The sequence below is a fragment of the Canis aureus genome, chromosome 18 (assembly GCF_053574225.1).
Source record: "Canis aureus isolate CA01 chromosome 18, VMU_Caureus_v.1.0, whole genome shotgun sequence".
Taxonomy (NCBI): domain Eukaryota; kingdom Metazoa; phylum Chordata; class Mammalia; order Carnivora; family Canidae; genus Canis; species Canis aureus.
The window spans coordinates 10,264,134-10,285,135 of record NC_135628.1 but is presented as its reverse complement, the minus strand read 5'-3'; the positions used below and the strand labels follow the sequence as shown (position 1 = coordinate 10,285,135).

The 21,002-nt window shown below is 34.9% G+C and overlaps 1 protein-coding gene and 1 long non-coding RNA gene across 6 annotated transcripts in view; one reads left to right on the top strand and one right to left on the bottom strand.

Annotated features, from left to right (window-relative positions):
- The window catches only part of IMMP2L (inner mitochondrial membrane peptidase subunit 2), an 845,985-nt gene that overhangs the window by 208,866 nt on the left and 616,117 nt on the right, over positions 1 to 21,002 (bottom strand). The gene's annotated exons all lie outside the window — the stretch shown is intronic.
- Positions 16,363 to 20,148, top strand: LOC144288564 (uncharacterized). The gene is made up of 3 exons (XR_013356513.1): positions 16,363 to 16,518; positions 16,968 to 17,084; positions 19,447 to 20,148. It is a non-coding gene; the product is annotated as an uncharacterized LOC144288564 (long non-coding RNA).

Genomic DNA, 21,002 nt, shown 5'->3' with positions numbered 1-21,002 from the left:
ACTAGCACCAAATACAATGTTTTACTATCATATTAAATTCTCAATATCCTAAGTATGGTTTTTATGAAATAAACTCTAACAAAAATACAGATCAATTTATTTTCTGATATTTGCTTTTATGTCAATGTTCAACATGATCAACTGTAACTTCGTTTTTTTAGTCAAACTTTTCAAACCAACAGATGGCATTTTTCATGACTTCTTAATAGTCTAAAAATCGGCATATATAGAAACAACAACAAAAAAACCCCTGAGAGATCTCCTGTCAGATTTAAACTATCAATATCAGCTGAAAATTTTTTATCAGTATTATTTTATTTAGTCAATTATTCTTGAAAATGAGGAACTTTTTAACAATTTTTAAGACTATTAAATATTAATAATCAGTAATACACATTTAGTGGAACATTCTTTACATTGCTTTTTTAAAAGATATTTATTTATTTGAGAGCGAGAGAGACAGGAGAGGGAGAGAGAGAGAGAGAGAATCCTCCAGCACTCACCACTGAGCACAGAGCTAGATTCCACAACCCTTAGATCATGACCTGAGCTGAAATCAAAAATCAGACGCTGAACTGACTGAGCCGCCCAGGCTCCCCAGGAACATTCTGTATTCTTAAGGCTAACATGGAAAAGGAATAAGGAAAGGCTCTCTCATACAGTATTGGTGGCAATATAAATTTTTTTCCCCTTTTTGCAATTTGGGGCTTATTTTCATTAAATTTGTTAAGAGACTAAAATGTACATGCCTTTGATCTAGTTATTACACTGTTCTGTAGAAATCCATTCCAAAGAAATAATCAGAAATACGAATAACTATTTATTTTCAGGAGTATTCAACACAAGCTTTTTTTTCTTTCTTTCTTTTTTTTTTTTTTTTTTTTAAGAAGGGCAAACTGCCACATGTAGTGCCTCATTTGGATGTCTGGAGCTTGACTACATTACTTTCTACAAATGGACCTGGACAGCTCATTTGGAGGTTTTAGCAGGGGAATGCAGCTACTCCTGTACTCTTGACTGAAGAAAATTCCTTCCCTATTGGGAAAGGTCCCTCTCTTCTACAGATCACGTGTCAGGAGGGATGCTCAGGGAGCAGTGATGAGAAGGGACACCTGCCTAGCCAGCCAGATCAGCTGAATCAACCCCGGTGATCAATGGGGTGACAGATATCGCAGCAAGATCTCCCTCATATCTGCAACACAAGCTTTTTAAAAGAAATACATAAGCTTTTTATATCATATATGTATTTTCTAAATATTCTACAACATGGCAATGGTTAAATAAATTATGACATAACCAATTTAATAAAATGAACAAGATTATAATAAAATATTACCTGATATATAATAATAAATTATTTTGAAGACAGAGACTATTTTTTTTTCTTTTTTTACTCCCCAAAGCATCTGGGAAAATGCCCAGCCTAAAGAAACCTATCAATAAATATTGGTTGAATGAATGAATGAATGAATGAGTACATCTCACCCCTAAGTGTACAGAGTTAAGCACAGAAACTGAGCTTTGTGAGCTATTCTTTGATGTAGAGTCCCTTTCAGGCCATTTTTGTTAGTTAGCACGTTGTATGTGTGCAGAAGAATACATAAAAAAAAAGACTACGCATAAATTGGTGCTATAGAAATTGAAACTATTCATTATCTAGAATGGTTTTTAATTTTCAAGATAACTTCAGTGTTGAATTACTTTACTTGAGATCAGTAAATCATTCATGCAAGGAAGCAATGTTGTGGCCATTAGAAGCCCACAGTAAGTTAATGACTGCTGTTTATTTTTAATTACTACTGGCAAGAAGAGTTTCAGCTTTTTAAAGAAAAGCAAAAGACAAGCTGAACACATCTCACCGTCATATACTCTGTAATATAAGTGTTCTTCAATTAAAATCTGTCAATTAGTTCTTGACATCACTACTGCTTTTATCATGAGATTGCCTCTAAGAACTAATATCCCACATCAAGTGTTAATGATAGGAGAAGACCCTTTTATTTAATTGTTGGCAAGGCACACTTTCCTAAAAAAGTCCAAATGTTTGTTCACCTTATAAAGCTGACTATTTTGGATAGTTAGAAAGAAAACAATTACTCATTTTGTCTCTTCAAAAAAAATTATGAATTAAAACCAGCATAAAATCATTTCTGCAATGAGATGGTAGATGTGAAGTCAAGCATATTCTTTTGGAAACCAGAATGTTATGAAACTCAGATTCAGTTTCAATGTCATATGAACCAGGGAGTCAAGATACTTGTGATAGAAAATGACAGTATCGTAAAATTACCAGTGACAGTTGCATATTCCCTTGCATTGACCATCTTATCTAACAGATTTGAATACACCCATCTTCCCATCATTGTCTAGCCTCTTACAATGCCTTATTTTTCTTCATTGCAGCTACCAGCACTTGACATTCATGTATTGGTTTTTTTGTTTATTGCCTATCTCCCTCTCTACTAGAATGTAAACTTCAGAACTTTGTCTTTCTTCTTCCCTTTCTTTGTATCCCCAGAGCCCAAAGGAAAGCACTGTACAAAGTGTTCAACAAATATGTGTTAAATAAATGACCAAATGACTGAATAACTGAAGAATAAAAAAACACTGCAACAATGGCAGAATAATAGAATAGAAAGTTCAGAGTCTGGAACCAGACTAAACTAGTTCTACTCTTGCTACTAGGACTCATAAGTAATCCTGTGCAAGTCACTTAGTTTCTACTTCCATCTGCCTATTTTTAAAATAGAGTGAACAAAATATGCCCCAACTGGGTTGAGATGAAGGTCAATAGTTAAATGAGAATATAATGGAGAAGTTAATAGAGAGCGTAGTCTCTGCAATCAGCCTATTTTGGCTTTTATAGCTGACTGAATGCTTTCAAGTTCATGTAACCTTGGGAAAGTTGATGCAACTCTGTCAGTGTTCTCACTTGAACAATGGAGCAAATAATGGTACCTAACTCAAAAAGTTGTTCCATGAATCAAGTGGTATGTATTAGACACTTGATAAATGGATTCTGGTATACTTGAGACTGTTTTTAAGACTCAGTACCATTCTGATATATGGTAAGAATCCAATAAGTGGTAGTTATTATTGCTATTGTCTTCCTTGGTCCACTATTTCCTTTCTTTTCATAATTCAGAATGTATTCAGCTTCCACTATCTATTAGCATCAGTCTCTTAAAATTACCTGAGCTACGCTTCAATAATTTCTTTTCCTCACAGTTGCACTGTGACTATAGACTATTTTTTATGGTACAATAAATCTTTTTTTTTTTTTCTTTTTATTTGTATGTCCTTCTGGGATACTCTAAAACTTCTATGTGAAAACACAACCTATCTGTTTGTGCACATTTAAATATGCAGGAAGTAGTAGGTGAAAACACAAATAGATTGTATTTTCACTTACTAATCACTTGCATTTTTGAATGTCACAGCGCTAATAGGAGTGGTTTACTGTGATACCAGACAGGTGTGAAAGAACACTTTGAGCTACAGAATTCTCATAAAATTCATTCCATTTGCATAGTGCATATTTCTTAGGTTTCAATCTAACTTTTAAAAAAATAACCCAAAGTAGCTTTAAAAAATATGATGTTAAAATATCGAGCTGGTTCCTTTTAGGACTGCCAAAGAAATATAAGACTCCTAATAGAAGTCCTCTGGAGAAGGAATTTTAAATAGCTTTGTGCTTCCGAATTCACATAAAAGAAAGACAAGATAATCTTTCAGGTGATTTAACAGTTAAGTGAGGTGTCAGCATACAAGGTTGTATGTATCTATGGCTTGCAAATAATTTTGGTTTGACAGTCAAAATGAGTTCTGTATGGTATTTTAACTACCTGTCTACAAAGAGGCATTTTTTTGTACTAGCTTTACCATGACAAGTTACTAGATCTTTTAAATGGAATGAAGAATGATTGCCTCCAATTTGATCTGACCTTGAAAACATTTTTTAAAAAAATTCAGTCTTTAGAGGTCATCAGTTGAATACAAAATTATCAATATGATCCTTGATTACCACAAGAAGGAAACAAATTCATACTCAAAGTATGTCCCAAATACACACACACACATATACACACATTCGTAACTTAGGTAACTAGTATTAATAATTCATGATTTATTGTAGTATTTTTATTTTTTCAAATAATATTTTTCAAACAATTGCATTGATTCTCATTATGCAAAGTAGGGGCTTCCATGAATATGTTTACTACTCCCTAGGTGCTAGACCCCTGGGATTTCATTGTCCTGAAGGAACTAGATGTCAAGAGTTCAGGACTCGGCTAGATCAGGTTTTTGAACTAGATCTCTTTCACCATCATCATCACTGATAGACTAGACTAGAAAGACATAATCTACCATCAGGAAAGGAGAACAAGAAGGACACTTGTCTCTCAAGGGTTGGCATCTAGAAGAGACAATAATTCTCCTGGGGGAATCCACATCCTGCCTGTAGGTGAGATGGTGGTTCAAATTCACACTGCTTGTGTGGTCTAAGAAAATTAAGAATTAACTTTAATTGGTCCCCAGGAATCTGGCAGAAGGAAATATGAGTCTCTTTAAGAAAAATCACTCATTTCAGAATTTTCAGTTTCTATAGGTAAGTACCAGTTGGTAAGAACTCATAATCCAAAATAACGGAACCCACAAGGAAACAGCAATATTAATGAGTCAAGGCATATAATATACAGCAGAATTAGATCCTCAGAAACTTAAAATACTGTATTTATCAAACACAGATTATAAATTATACATATTTAATTATTTTTTAAATTAAAAAGGGAACTTTTAAAAATGAACAAGAAACACTACCCTATTTTTAAAGGCCACTCGAAAAAAATCAAATAGAACTTCGAAAAAAATCAAGTAGCACTTCTAAATTTTATTTTATTTTTTTATTTTATTTTTTAAAGATTTTATTTATCTATTCATGAGAGACACAAGAGAGAAAAGCAGAGATGCAGGCAGAAGGAGAAGCAGGCTCCATGCAGGGAGCCCAATGCGGGACTCGATCCCGGACTCCAGGATCACACCCTGGGTCAAAGGCAGGCATTAAACCACTGAACCACCCAGGGATCCCAGAACTTCTAAATTCTAAAATGCAGTGGAACCTTGAATAGTGTGGGAGTTGGGTGCTGACTCCCACCCAGTGCAGTAGAAAATCCTCATAAAAATTTTGACTCTCCCAAAACTTAACTACTAATAACCCAATGTTGACCAGAAACCTTAATGATAACAAAAGCAGTCAATTCACACATATTTTTATGTTATGTGTGTTCTATACTGTATTCCTACAACAGAGTAAGCTGAAGAAAATAAAACGCTATCAAGAAAATCATAATGAAGAAAAGATATATTAATAGTAGTGCACTATGTTTGTCAAAAGAAATCCACATATAAATGGACCCACCCAGGTCAAATCCACATTATTCAGGGTTCAACTGTATATAATTAAATAGGTGGACAAAAAAGCAGATTACTAAATGCTAAAGAAAAAGCTATTTAGAATTTAGAATGGAGGGGTAAAGAAATAAAAGAAAGTATAAGAGGTGCTAAGAGACATGGAGGACATTACTAACAAATGTAACATACATAAGTGTAATCCAAGTCTCAAAGGAAGAGAATAAAAGAAAACAAGGGAAGGCAATATTTGAAGAGATAATGGTAGAGAACTTTTCAGAACTGATGAAATCAAGAATTCTGAGTATGCAAAGTGAACCAAACACAAGGAAGATCAATATGAGGAAATCACATCTTGATACAATGTAATGAATCTGTAGAACCCTAAAGATCCTCTTGCCTCCACTATTTTTTGAGAAGCTGCCAGAGGAAAAAAAAGGTAGATTATCTTTAAACTAACAGTAGAGTTCCCATACAAGGGTATAATTTACATGAAATATAACCCAGTCGTTTTTAAGTATATAATCAATGGATTTTAACAATCTATACAATCATATAATCACTAGATCAAGATATAAAACACTTTAGGGCAGCCCTGGTGGCTCAGCGGTTTAGCACCGCCTGCAGCCCAGGGCCTGATCCTGGAGACTCCAGATCGAGTCCCACGTCGGGCTCCCTGCATGGAGCCTGCTTTTCCCTCTGCGTGTCTCTGCCTCTCTCTCTCTCTCTCTCTCTCTCTCTCTCTCTCTCTTTGTGTCTCTATGAATAAATAAATTAAAAATCTTTAAAAAAAAAAACACTTTAATGATCCAACAAAGTTTCCTCACACCCCTCAGGAGGCACATCTGTCCTCACTCACATCTTTGGTTCTAGGTAACTGGGCTGAGCTGCTCTTATCACTACAGTTTTGCCTTCCTAGACTTTCCTTCAGATTGTATCATTCAATATGCATTCTTCTATTCTTGGTGTGTTTAAATTAGTCTAATGTTTTTGAGATCAATTTATGATGTTGCATGTACTAGAAATTTGCTATCATTTTTTTCTTAATAATATATCATATAGGTAAACAGTTGGTTTGTCAAGTAATAGTTCATGGACACATGGGTTGTTTCCAGTTGGGGCCATTATCAACTAAGTAGCTATGAATATATCAGTATATATATTTATGTGGGCAAGTTTCTATAAGTGAAATATGGTAACTGAATGCTAACCTGTCTTTTCCCTAATGACTAATATTTCTGAGTATGTATTTGTTATTTGCTTTCTTCTCTGGTGAACTATTAAAGCTTTTATAAATTAATTTCAGTGGTTTGTCTTCTTATTATCAAGTTGTATAACTTCTTCATACTGGATATAACTCTTACCAGATACATGTTTTTGCAAATATTTTCTCCTAATCTGCGGCATGCTTTTTTTCATTTTCTTAACAGTTTTTCTTCAAAGAACAAGCATTTTTTTTAATTTTCATGAAGACTATTTAGCAATTTTTTTCTTTTATAACACCTGTTTTTTATGCCATAAGAAATCTTTGCGTAATCCAAAGTCACAAAGCTTTTTCTATTTTTTTCTTCTACCTTTCTAGTTTTAGGCCTTTTTTTAAAATATGGTACAAAAGAAAGTACATGTTTCTTTCTTTCTTTCTTCTTTCTTTCTTTCTTTCTTTCTTTCTTTCTTTCTTTCTTTCTTTCTTTCTTTCCTTCCTTCCTTCCTTCCTTCCTTCCTTCCTTCCTTCCTTCCTTCCTTCCCTTCTTCTTCTTCTTCTTCTTCTTCTTCTTCTTCTTCTTCTTCTTCTTCTTCTTCTTCTTCCTCTTCTCGCATATGGACATCCAAATTTTCTAGCCCATTTTTTAAAAAAGATTATTCATTCTTAATTGAATTACCTTGTGCTATGGACTGAGTTATATCTCCTCAGAATTCATATGCTGAAGCACTATCTCCCAGGTGGAAGGGTAGGGCCCTCATGAGAGGATTTGTACCCTTATAAGAAGAGATCAGAGAAAGCTTGCATGATCTCTCTCTTCTTCCCCCACTCTCCATTCCTCTCTCACTCTACCACATGATAACTTCATAAAATAACATGCAGAAAAGGAGGAAAGTGATTGAAAATAAATTTTAAGGTTTTTGAATTTTTCTAGTAAAGAGTAGAGATATTTATTATCTTTGGACTTTGGTATACATTTAAATAATATTTTACAAATCATAATGGAAATGTAATCTACAACTCCCCAGCCAGTAGACGGAAAATAGAATTTAAAAATCTCAGTTAATGCAGGCCTGCCTGGGTTGCTCAATTGGTTAAGCTTCATCACACTCTTGGTTTCAGCTCCAACTTACGTGTGTGCTGTCTCTCTCTAAAATAAATAAAACTTTAAAAAATCTCAGTCAATGCAAAAGAATGCAGAAAATTAAAAAGTAGAGGGGCGCTTGGGTGGTTCACTTGGTTAAGCATTGTCTTAGGTAAAGATCTTGGAGTTCCAAGATTGAGCCCTGCATCAGGGTCCTTGCTTCTTCCTCTGCCCCTCACCCCACTTGGGCTCTCTCTCTCGCTCACTCTCTCTCTCTCAAATAATGTTAAAAATATTTAAGAAGATTAAGTAGAAAAAGCAGGATCAATAGAAAGCACAAAATAAGATGGTATTTAAATACATCACTAATCATAATAAAAGTAGATGAACTACTATAGCTAATTGAAAAAAAATTATTGTCCAACTGTGAAAAATTCTAGCTACATGATGCTCATAAGAAAGATACATAAAACAAAAAGATACAGAGAATTTGATGATCATAATAAAATGATAAATCAGGAAAATAATAGCTTCATTAGTACCCAGACAAAATAAGATCAGGTCTCTGAGACATGATTAAAATGTTTATGGGACCTAATCATGAAGCCATTGTTGCTTATTTGATCCTATAGAAAGATTTTAAGAAGGGAAGTGAGCTTGAAACTGTTTAACGAATAAAGTTAAATTTTGTACATCAAAATCCATGATCAGCACCAATATTCTAAAAAGCCCAAAGACCTCTGCTATAAACATGGTAAGCTTTTCTGCTGCTCAATAGACCCATTCTCTACTTTAACTTTAAATGTTACCAACTGTTATATTTGCATAGTATAAAAATGCTAAGGTATAATACTCTTTTCTTTGGAGCTTATATTGAATTAGAAAAGCATGTAATTAAAAAAATAAATGTATATAATTAAAAGAGGGTGAATTTAAGCAAATTAGGTGATACTCTTTCTAGGAAGTTGGATCACCTGAGCTACCTATAAGTGAGGACATTTCCTAAGATCACAGTTGGAAAGACACCAGCGATGATCTAATAAAATTCATCTTTGTATACATAAAGCAGAGGCCAAAAGCATTTAGGTGAAGTCACCTAGTTAGTTAGTGTCAGGGCAAAGACTATATACAGCAGATTCCATAATTTCCTTTCCATTGCAACATGGATCATAATTATTTGAGATTCCAAAGAATAGGTCCTTAACATATTTTCACTGGAAAAAAATGAAATGTCATCTTCTAAATAGACTGCAGATTGTTGCTAGGTGATTAGAGCAAATCTATTTAGTTCATTTAAACAAGAAGTAAGGTTTATACATCTTCACAATAAAGTCATAGAATTAATTTTGTAAGTTTAATATGAATGCTCTTAGTACAACTAAGATTTTTTATAGTGAATATTTCTGATGTACATTTTTTTTCTAAATTTGGATTATAGGAGCATAGATGTGACAATTTCCTTAAAAGAATGTTTTCTCCTGTATTAATAATATCTACAGCTAGCCATAAAAATCGCTGTAGTCATTAATGAAAATTTGAAAAAGATATCAACATTAAGAATTAGATTCTAAATCAGGCCACATATATAATATTTAGGCTGTGTTGATTAATCCAGCAATGAATGAGGTGGCAGTTTATGCTGTGTTATTTTGTGAGTTAGGGTTAGTTTATGAGGGTAAGTTTAAGAATTCTGTGAGAATGTGGACTCTGCTTTTTATTTCCTGTTATAAACACACTTTTATTGAGTGACTACTATGTGGAACAGTATAACTAGTGTGCCTGTGAGCACAGAAAGGAATAAAATCTTGTCCCTACTACCAAGATTATAACTTATATCATGATTTGAACATAAGCAACTGAAGTCTGTAAAATATATATGACATGAAATTTAACAAGTTGGAAGCATCTGCAAGAAATATAATTGACGAATTGAGGAATAAATAAATATCAAATGTTGCTAACCAAATAGGTGTTCAAAGGATGGTATTTTATTTTAGTCTACAACAGCCAGGAAAGGTATTATGAATATCTGGATCAAGCTATGAGGAAGGGATAGGAGAAAGCTAACAGGTAAAGAACATAAAATTAATTCAAATCCCATTCTCTTACAAAAAAAAAAAAAATTCTCTTTTCCTTAGTGCATTATTTCCTGAAGATATAGCATCATAAATTAAGGAGATATTTTATAGGAAACTTTATAATGAAGATTTCCAGTCATTACAATAGTATGGAAAATTAAGTATATTTAAATTATTTCATTCTAGGGGCATGTGGGTGGCTCAGTGGTTGAGCATCTGCCTTCAGCTCAGGTCGTGATCCTGGGATCGAGTTCTGCATCGGGCTCCTCCCTCTGCCTATGTCTCTACTTCTCTCTCTGTGTCTCTCATGAATAAACAAATAAAATCCTTTAAAAAAAAAATCATTTCAGGGCAGCCCCGGTGGCGCAGCGGTTTAGCGCCGCCTGCAGCCTGGGGTATGATCTTGGAGACCCGTGATCGAGTCCCATGTCGGGTTCCCTGCATGGAGCCTGCTTCTCCCTCTGCCTGTGTCTCTGCTTCTGTCTCTGCCTCTCTCTCTCTCTCTCTGTGTCTCTCATGAATAAATAAATAAAATTTAAAAATTAAAAAAAATAAAAAATAAAAAAATTGTTTCATTCTAAAGATACTATTATTAATTATTCTCTAATTCTCCTTAATTTCTTATTCTTCTCCTATTCTAAATGCTATTATAATACATCCCATATTAAGTTATTTCAGATAAGATTAAGTCAAAAATTTTTATGTAGGTAAATGAATTATTGAGTTATAGCATAATTATAAACATTATACAAACTATCTGAATATAGAAAAGATAACTCCACATAGCAAAGAAAAGAATGTATCTAACTTGTATATATTCAGAATGAGTTTTTGCTAAAAATGATAAAAACATGAAATATCAAAGGTTTAAGCACCATAATCAGTATAGTTACTGTTAAACTGGATCTTATCAGGAATAAAAAAAGTGACTCATATCATTATTCCATGCAAAGCTTTCTAGCAAAACAATTTAAATAAAATAGTGGGCTTGTAATACATAATTTTATTTTTTTTTAAATCAATATTTATTATAAATGGTATTGTACTTGTTTACAAAGTCCTCTCTCAAAATAATTTCCTGGGTATCTGTATCATTCATCATTTATGTTAGTAGGTTTTTCCTACTTTATATTTATACAGGGGGAAAAGCACATCTCAGTGCTTCTTAATGTAAGGTCCAATAATGCTTAGATATTGGAGGAAATATGAACAATTTTCCATGTGTTTGCTTTGATCTCAGTTCTGCAAACTGAATATTCCTTTTAATATTAATAGGAATGTATGCTATTTTCTTTATTTTCTACAAACAAAATTAATGAGCCTTTGGGTTCATTATTAGTAATTAATCTTTAAATTACTAGTAATTAATTTTTAAATCACTAGTAATTGATTACTAGTAATTAATTTTTAAATCACTGTTTAAAGTTTTAATTACACACCAATAACATTTCTAAATACAACCACATCACAAGAAGCAATTGGAATTTGGTTAAATTTGAATTGAGATCCTTCTTTTTACATGACCACTATTGCAAAATAGTAGACTACCTAATTAATGTCAGCAGGGATTCATTTAATCATCAATCATTTCTTCCAACTGAATATTCCTTAATATATCTTTAACAATTTCATTCAAACAAATAGTATTATACAGAGAGAATATAAGGACTTCGTAGAAGTCACTATACTAGATTACACATCCAACAGCTACAGATTACTCTTCATAAAATGTAAATGTGAATAAAATTGGTTTTAGTAAGTACCAAATATGAGATCTTGCTAATTCAAGCCCTACTTGTTCCAGCCTACATGAATTTATTATAAAACCATAATGTCTAGAACACCAGAATACCATGTAAATATGTGACTGAATTGCTTGAAAGTCAGAAAAGATGTTTTTTTTCCCCTTACATAGGACTATGATGTGGTGACACAATCCTGACCAATGAAGACTCTGGGCTACAGAGCATGAATGAAATTATGGATCAGAATGCCTGCATGCCATGTTGTTTTGTTATAAACATAAAGCTTATCTAAAGCTTCCTAGGATATTTTGTTTCATACTTATCTTTGAATATTTGCCATGAATGACCTAAACCCCAAGTAAGCAGAAAGCAATCCTCTCAGCTTCCAAGGAATGTGCTCTCGAACATAAGCCTGACTTTTCCATTTTGGAAGACAAAATTCAGGGGATGTTCAATTCAGATAGGAAGAACAGGAATTCACTTTAGATGAGCTCTTATTAAACTTCTAATGTAACCCAAAATAATATTACACAACATAAAATAGGCTACTATATCCACTGAGTTTGTACGGGGATCCTCTTGCTTGCAAGAAATCAGATGCATGTGCAAAAAGTGAATTTTGAAAAGATGTGATCTCTTATATTGTGTGCCATAGAAATTGAAAAGTCAGTCCTCCATAAGTCACATCTTCTCGATAGTCTTCTATATAGACAAATTACTGTCCTCTTAAAGTACATTTTTAAATAATATAAATCACTGTGTAAAACTTGAAACCACAGAGAAAACCCATAGCTTAAAAGAAAAAAAATTGGATTCACTTTTATTTATACCTGAAATCCAACAACTACCTTCTTCTTCCTGAACTATACCACTCAGCCCAAGCCACCACCATCTCCTACCTGGACTCCTGTAGTCACTTTCTCACTGGTGTTTATATCTCTGTTTTCCACGTCATTTGCCAAACAAACCTAATTGTGTCATACTCCTGCCCTGTCAAAAAGTTTCCAATGGCTTCCCATCACACGGAATAAAATCCAAATTGCTTACTGTGAACCAACAAGCCCTTACATCCAAGATTCCCAGGCTTGGCACTCTAGATAGGATGAGCCAGAAAAATTCTTAGTCATGAATTAGAATGTTTATTAACATCCCTGGCTCCCATTCACTAGATGTCAATAGCATCCCTTCCACAGTTTGACAACCAAAAATGTCACCAAGCATTGCTAAATATCTCCAGGGTGGCTGTGGGGGCACAAAATTGCCCCCTCCGGGAATCACTGCTTTACAGGATCTGTTTCCTCACAACACCTTCAGTCTCAACTCCTCTTGTTCATTATACCTCATCACACTAGCCTCTTCCATGTTCTTTCAACATACCATGAGTCCTCTTGACTCTGGCCCTTTTCCGTACTTGGCTATCCTCTGCATGGAATGTTCTTTGCATTCTGTGTTCCCATTTAAATATTCTATCTAAAATAACTCCTCTTGTCACCCTCTACCCCTTAGCATACCTTTCTTCACAGCACTATCTGTTCCCTGGTTTTAAAATCTATCTCACGGTATACTTGATTTTTATCTATCTTCTGGACTTCACTGTAAATTCCATGGAGGCAGAGACTTTAAATATCTTGTTCAACACTGTCTTATTAATTCTTAAAATAGTTTCTGTCTATATTCTCAATAGGTGCTTGGTAAACATATATTAACTAAATGGACAGTGCGAAGTTTGGTAGTAGTCCCCTTTATAATACTATTAAAAAATAAGTTATTCTTTTTCTCATTTTTGACAATAGCATCATATAGTATCTTGAATTAAAAAGGAGTTTATATCTTCAGACAACACAGTCATTTTACAGATAAGAAATTTGAGACTTGGAGAGGTTACTTTGTTAAAAGTAAATTGCCTTAGTTTGTGTTAATTGATCTTTAAAAATCAAAATGGTGAGTACCAAATTTGAAGGCTTCTCTCTATAGTCTTCCTCATGGGCATTTCATCCACATTGCTGGAAGCTTCATTTACAAATTAATTTTTTTTAAAGATTTTATTTGTTTATTCATGACAGACAGAGAGAGAGAGACAGAGACAGAAGCAGGCTCCATGCAGGGAGCCCGATGTGGGACTCGATCCCAGGTCTCCAGGATCAGGCCCTGGCTGAAGGTGGCGCTAAACCACTGAGCCACCAGGGCTGCCCTACAAATTAATTTTTAAGAGAATTTGAACCAAACCTAAGTATAGGTATTGAGTATTAGATACTTATTTAAGGAGGCTATCAGTTGACATCTTGATAAGGGAAGAGCATTTTGTCTTAGATTTTTAGATAGGAAATTCCCACAACATACCAGATAGGGGAAAAAATCGATGGCTTATAGTTAATAGAAATGAAATTAACTTATGATCAAAGCTAAAATAATTCAAAATATTATATAAAGGATAGAATTAGATCACCGGCATCAGCACTATCTGAATGGATTAATTTCATGGGCACTGTAGACTAATTTGAACAAAGTGTATTCAGGAAGATTAAAAAGTTAAAGGATGGCAAAGCCTCTGACCTCAAGAAACATAATATAGAGCAAAAGATGATGTACATAGAAGTTAAAACACAAAGCAGAATGCCATAAATGATGGATGTGAGATCAAGTGATAATGATAATCGAGTACTATTTACTGAGTACTTATCGTGGTCCAGGTAGTATAGTAAATGACAATAATTTAGGCTTTGTCAAACCAAGAAAATAGCAAAGGATATGAACCCACAAAGCCTGTGCACTTAATGACTATGATATCTTCCTTTAAAAAAAGATTAATTCTGGGGCAGCCTGGTGGCTTAGCGGTTTAGCGCCGCCTTTAGCCCAGGGTGTGATCCTGGAGACCGAAGATCAAGTCCCACATCGGGCTCCCTGCATGAAGCCCGCTTCTCCCTCTGCCTGTGTCTCTGCCTCACTCTCTGTCTCTCATGAATAAATAAATAAAATCTTAAAAATAATGATTAATTCTGACTGAGTTGATCCTGTTCTAGAAATCAGAAAAATATAAATATGGGCATGAGTGGTACAAAATGTGACCAGAAATATGCAGATGATAAAATATATCAAGGATTCATGTTACAAAAAACCCTGAATTCCCTGGGTTAGGCTGGAATGCAGTTTAGTGGAAGTTAGCAAATGTACATTATAAGCTGGGGATGGACTTATTGTAGAGAAACTTAAATATCAATCTATGAAGTATCTACCCTATGTTGGAGGCAAAGGGGGAACATTTGAAAGGTGTTAATAAAAAGTGACAAGATCTTGTCATACATAATTATCTTCATAGGACTAGCAGCCCAGAGCAAAATGGACGCAGTTGAATGTTGAGCTGTCACTGAAAACTGTTCTTCCACTTCCAGATATATTCAAATCCATGAATCTCTACTATAGTAGAGCCCTTGCTTCCTACACATACCAAGTTCCTATTGATTATAGAGATAATATTTTGGTGTACATGGTGTGTGGCCACTTCACCCTTGGGGTAATGGTTCTTATTGAGACGTAACTGCATTCATCTCACCCGCTTGTTTTGGGGGCTTGCTATATAGACAGATCACTAGGGAAGCACAACATTTAAGTACTGCAGCTTCACAGCTCTAGTGCATCTTAGGTTAAATGGCTATTCGCCAGTGAAAGTGAGTCCAAGAGAAGCATATGTTCTCTCTTAAGCACCAGAACCACATAATTACCATAATCTTTATACCTTCTGATTGGATTTCTATCTCATTCTAATAAAAGCAATCCTGTTTTACCCTTATCAAAAATCATCCCACTTAGATAATAAATGCTTATAATTATATCCTCTTCATGATTACAAAGTATCACTTTGATTAGATGAAACAGGCTTACCATGGAAACCACTACATCCACCTGAACCTACTTTGTTGTTTACTGCTAGTTATATACCAAATTTTGTAATCTGCTTTGAAGTTGCATAACTATTACTAACAGCTTTCCCTTTCACAAATAATCAGAATGATCACGATACTTTAAAAAAATCAAGTTTTGGAGCTTGGTATTCTCAAATCAAAATTTCGTATGATTCCTTTGTCATATGGGTTCTATCTTCAGCACCGTAATATTATTAATCTTTAAGTCATAGCCAAGTATGTGATTACCCTGTAAATTTATTTTGGATGGGAAACTAGGATTAGAAAGGTTTATTACTTTTCATTCTATTTTTAAAAACCATCCTACCATGTCTTCCCCATAAGAGAAAAAAAAAAGTGTAGAAAAGGCTGAATACATTTATTTCCTCCAAATTTTTAATTACAATACATTTTGTCTCGGTAGTTGCTTCTAATAGACATTTAGAGAAATATACAGCCAATCTTGAAAGGAAGGAAAGATATTGCAGACTTGGTAATATCTAAAACTAACAGATGAATCAGTTAGCAAAAAGAAGGTTAGGAAAAGGCATTTCAGGCAAAAGGGAAGCACATTCAAAGGCAGAAAATGAGACATCAGAAAGTGCCTCATAGGTAAATACTGGAAGAACCCTAAGTTCTGTGGTTTGGCTAGCATGTGGGTGTGACACTAAGTATGGTATCATATTCCAAAGACAGATATCCTCGCATCCAACACAATCCAGATTGATATTTGTCAGAGTGATATTTTTTAAGTTGGCAAGGGATGGAACTATACTAAAAGAAATTATAAATTCATATTTCTTTTTCTTTAGAGAGAGAGAGTGACTGCAAGTACAGGAGGGGCAGAGGGAGAGTGTGAGAGAGAATCTTAAGCAGGCTCTACACCTAGTGCAGAGACACACCCAGGGCTTGATGTCACAATCCTGAGATCATGACCTCAGCCAAAATCAAAAGGCAGACCAACTGAGCCACCCAGGCACCCCTCATACATTCATTTCTTAATCATATCATTGTATTACGAAGCACATAATGCTCAACTAATTCAATTTCTTGAGATAAGAAGTCATTCTCTTTGGGTAGACGCTCAAAATTTGAAGCTCTGGTAAATCTTTTCTAAACCATATTCATATAACAGCGTTTAGAATTCCCAGTTAAGCTTCTTTACTTTGGAGTAAAAACTTTAAAAATCATATTTCAAAATCTGAATAAAAAAGCATTCTAGACTTTCACAAATTTTTCCCAGGCATTTATAGTTGTCTGATCATATGTGACCGCTGTTTTAAAAAAGAAAACTCATTGTACATTAGTCTTTCAAGACACTTGACTCTTTCTTTCTTATTCGTATTTCATCAATTCATATAATAATTAAAGTAAATGTGGACCATAATAGGCAAAACTAGCATAAATATGTTTGGAAATAACTACAGCTGATTTTTTTTTTCTTTAGGCTGTCCGTTTTAGCAGGTGGGAACAAGAGTACATAGTATTACTAGTGTGTAACCTTTCAGCTGTGAACATGCTGGGTCATAACCTCAGACAAATGTTTTACAGAAGCAATGAAGAGCTTGAGTGAACCAACGTGGTCCAGGAGAAGGATTCATTTACAAGAGCGTCTGTGTAGTTCAGTGTGATAGAAGTCAGAAGAATGCAATGCCAATGGAAACTGAGGTTGGTGAAGGAAAGCCGGATAAGTTGGCGAATTAGGCACTAAAATCAGGGAGCTTCTCTGGAAAGGCAGCAGGAGCAGGGCTTCAGAACATGGACTCTGGAGCTAGTCTGTCTGGGTTTGAATGCTGTGTTTCCACTCATTAGCCATATTACCTCGGGCAAGATGCTTAACCTTTTGTTAATGATTCACAATTTAGTTTCCACAATTAAAAAAAAAAAAGGTCGTTATTCATGAAATGTTGTTGGGATTAGATGAGTTAATATTGTCAGGATTGTCAGGTGTGTGCTGAGAACAGTGCCTGGTCAAAACAGGTACTCACCCAACATCAACTTTATTATTATAGAAAAGTGATGACTACTAACAGTTTCTAGATTTACTGTCTCAGGACACAGTCATGACTTAATATATGTAAAATACTTTGAATGGTACTGGCATATGTTACAATTTTTATATTAATGTGTTGTTGTTGTTGCTATGGGTCATTTAAAGTTTTTAAATGATAGAGTGGTTAGATTTGTATTTCAGAAGAACCACCATGTCAATAGTGAGAGAGAGGGACTGTCGGGTGGGTGGGGGCCAAACCCCAAAGTGAGAGAATGCTTAGTAGGTTGTTGGTGCTGAACATGGACATTCCTAGAATGGAGAGGTAGAAGACATAACAATCAAGACAGTCCTGTGGCAGAACTGACAGTAGTCACTTCTTGACTGGATGTGGCTCATGAGGGAGAGGCAGGGAGGTGAACACATTGACCATGTATGCTGTTTTCTAGGCAGCTGTACTCAAACATCGCCTATCTTTTGGTTTATGGGTATACTCAGGAAAGTAGTAAGAAAGTCAAAGCAGATTCTTGCTAAGAAATTCAGAAAATCGGCTATGGAAGGAGAAAAAAGCTTTATCTTTACAAACAGTATCTCTGCATTCGCAACCTCAGGGTCAAGAGTGAACTGACCCCTTTCTTATTAAGCCATCAAACTTCTCTCTCTCCTTCAGAATTATTTATAGTTTAGTATCACTAAACCATGCAGGCATTCCTTGAAGATCTAGGCATAAGAAGTCTTGTGGAATAATTCTTTGAACATCTTGCCTTTAATATGAACTTGCTGGATAACTGATTTAGTGTTCACTCTACTGAGAAAACTCTGTACAACAAAGTAGAGTAGTAAAAGCATTATGCTCCCTCTATTGAAATGTACCAGGCTTTGAGGATGTTTCAGATATTTCTGTGTATATTCTTCCCAGGAATCAGACAAATATTGGTGCTTAAATTGTATTTAAGGTTTCCAAAACCACATGGAGGAAGGTACTCTATCCTTAAAAAAACTGTCAACATACCCTCTTTATTGTGGAAAATACAAAAATTAATATTTGGCTAGATAGGCAATTATGTAACAAGCAAAGCCCTGTTTTCAACTATTTATGCTTAGAAGTCTTTTCACATGTATTTGGATTTTTTTTTTTTGGTATATTAGAGGGTTTAGAGAACAGGGATAACAATGTTATAGAAAACTGTATCTATGGAGTAGTAAAATAACGGGGTTCACAAGTGAAATTTAAATTCTCACTTCATTTATTATACATTTACTGAGTACCTTGTAGATACTGGGATACAAAAATGAGCAAAAATTAGATACAGTCCATCTTTTCAAAGAACTTCAATTCTCGTGGGAAAGATGGACATTAATCAAGTCATCACCCAACAATGTGTTAAGAACTTAGCTGTCCTATGAACTATGTGAAAGGTACCCGAAGCCACAAATATTTCTAAAAGAGGAATGTGACCTAGCCTGGGAGAGTGAAGAGGACTGTGTAGGGAAGGGACATTTCAGGTTAGATTGAGAACATACACGAAAGTCCTGTGTCCAGAGGAAATCCTGGGGACTTGAGTAACTCAAAGAAAGAGTAGTGGGAAGGCAAGGAGAGTGGGGGAGTAGTACGAAATGAGGGAGAAGTTGTGAGCAGTAACCAAACCGTGGTGCACTTTGCTGGCAGAATTAAGAATATTAATGCAGTGATTTTGTTTATTCAGCTGGTTAGGTGCCTAAATAAATAGTTTAGTCAAGGTAGATGAGATAATTGCATATTCAGTCCGAAGAAATATGAGTCCATTTTATATAGAAATTCACTTATTGACGGCCCTAAAAGAAGTACCTTATGAGGCATGATAGGGTGTAATGAGGTTATACGACTTTCACCTAAAGGTTCTCGAACAAACTTCCAGTGCATTAATGGCCAGAGTACAATGCCATGAAATTACTCTAGTTCTGCAGCCCAGGAAACAGGCTTATACTAAAGCAAAATTTTGAAGAAGGAAACATTCATTTCTAGAGCTTTTTATTTTGGTGAACTTCCTTCTCTTTCAGAGGCTACTCTCTGGGTGTTACAGGAACTGTCCCAGCCTCTGTGCCTTCTTGAACTCCCCTCTACCCTGATGCAGTCTACAATAGCAACCTCCTGCTCCATTCATCCTTCTCCATCCTCTATCTGCAGACACTCAGAGATTATAAATTCCACCTACCATTCCCACTGTTCAGAAAGCTATATCTGCATTCCTCAGGGGAAGAGAAGAGTACAGAAGATTCTTACCATCACGAGTTAGGAGAAGAAGCCTAGTATTCAAGAAAAAATGGCAGTGTTAAGGAAGAGTGGTACTTCCTTGGGAGCACCAAGGAAGGAGATACTAATGTGGATCAAAGTTGATTAGGTGAACTTTTAAGCATGGAAGTTAAGCCTTTGGCTTAGAGGAGAATGGACAGGTTAGGTGATTCTAGAGTATACAACACCCTGGCATCCGGCCTGAAAATACAGACTAAAGGAACAAGGCATGATAGACCTGGGGTGAAGCATGAAATATTAGAGCTGGTTTAAAAATTAGCATGACTGCAACAGAACATCCAGAGGAGAGTAGCGATAAAAACAAAACAAGGACAGCAAGTTCTCAATGGCTCTTAACACTACAGTGAGGAGTTTGGTCTTTCCCCTGTTGCTATCTGAGATCTACCGAGAATCTGCAGGCTGCAGAGTAACTTGATGAGAGTTGTACTTTAATAAACTATTACAATGAATCTTTGTAGGGTTTATCCACTCATTCAACATATATTTACTTAGTTCCTATAATGCCCCCAACCCAGAGCTAGGTGCCCCAAGAGTAGACCATAAACCAGTAGGGGGATATTCATTATTACAAATGCTGAAAAGTTTGATGTGAGACAACAACATTGTGAAAAGAAGTAGCCCCAAGACTTTGCCATTTTTATCATAGATTAATTGTTGAGCTGAGAAAAGGGCGTCAGAGCTGACTCCATAGTTTGAAGTCTGTGAGATGAGGAGACTGTTATATCAAGCAGAAGACTGGGTCACATTTGGGGGAAAGGTGATGAATCTCATCTATCAAATTTGCTTCAGGTGATGAGTGACTTCATCAAGTGGAGACATCCTCCTGACAAATGGAGCTCATGATAATCTTATCTTCTCACTCATTATTTTTGGTTGGCAATACATAATTCTAGTAGTTTGGACACATAATATTAATACCTAGTCACTGAAGATGATATTTTTTTTGATTCAGGAGAAGCTTTTATTTCAACATTCTCCCTGCAGGCTCATGTTAATGAGATTTAATATAGAAGGTACCAAATGGGAGATGGCAGGATGTGTGAAAATCAAAGGTATTTAAGAAAAAACACTATAATTTACTCTTAAGTATATGTGAAGCATGTTTATGTGTTTATGAATATACATAACCACTTATATATACATAAATATATGTGTCTGTATACATACGTATACATATTTTATATATATAAACATGTGTCTGTGTGTATGTGTGTGTATTAGCCATTTCTTCAAGACACCACTCAAATAAACCATCAATAATTCTGCATATATAAAAGGAATTTTTGAATGCTTTTTACTGAAG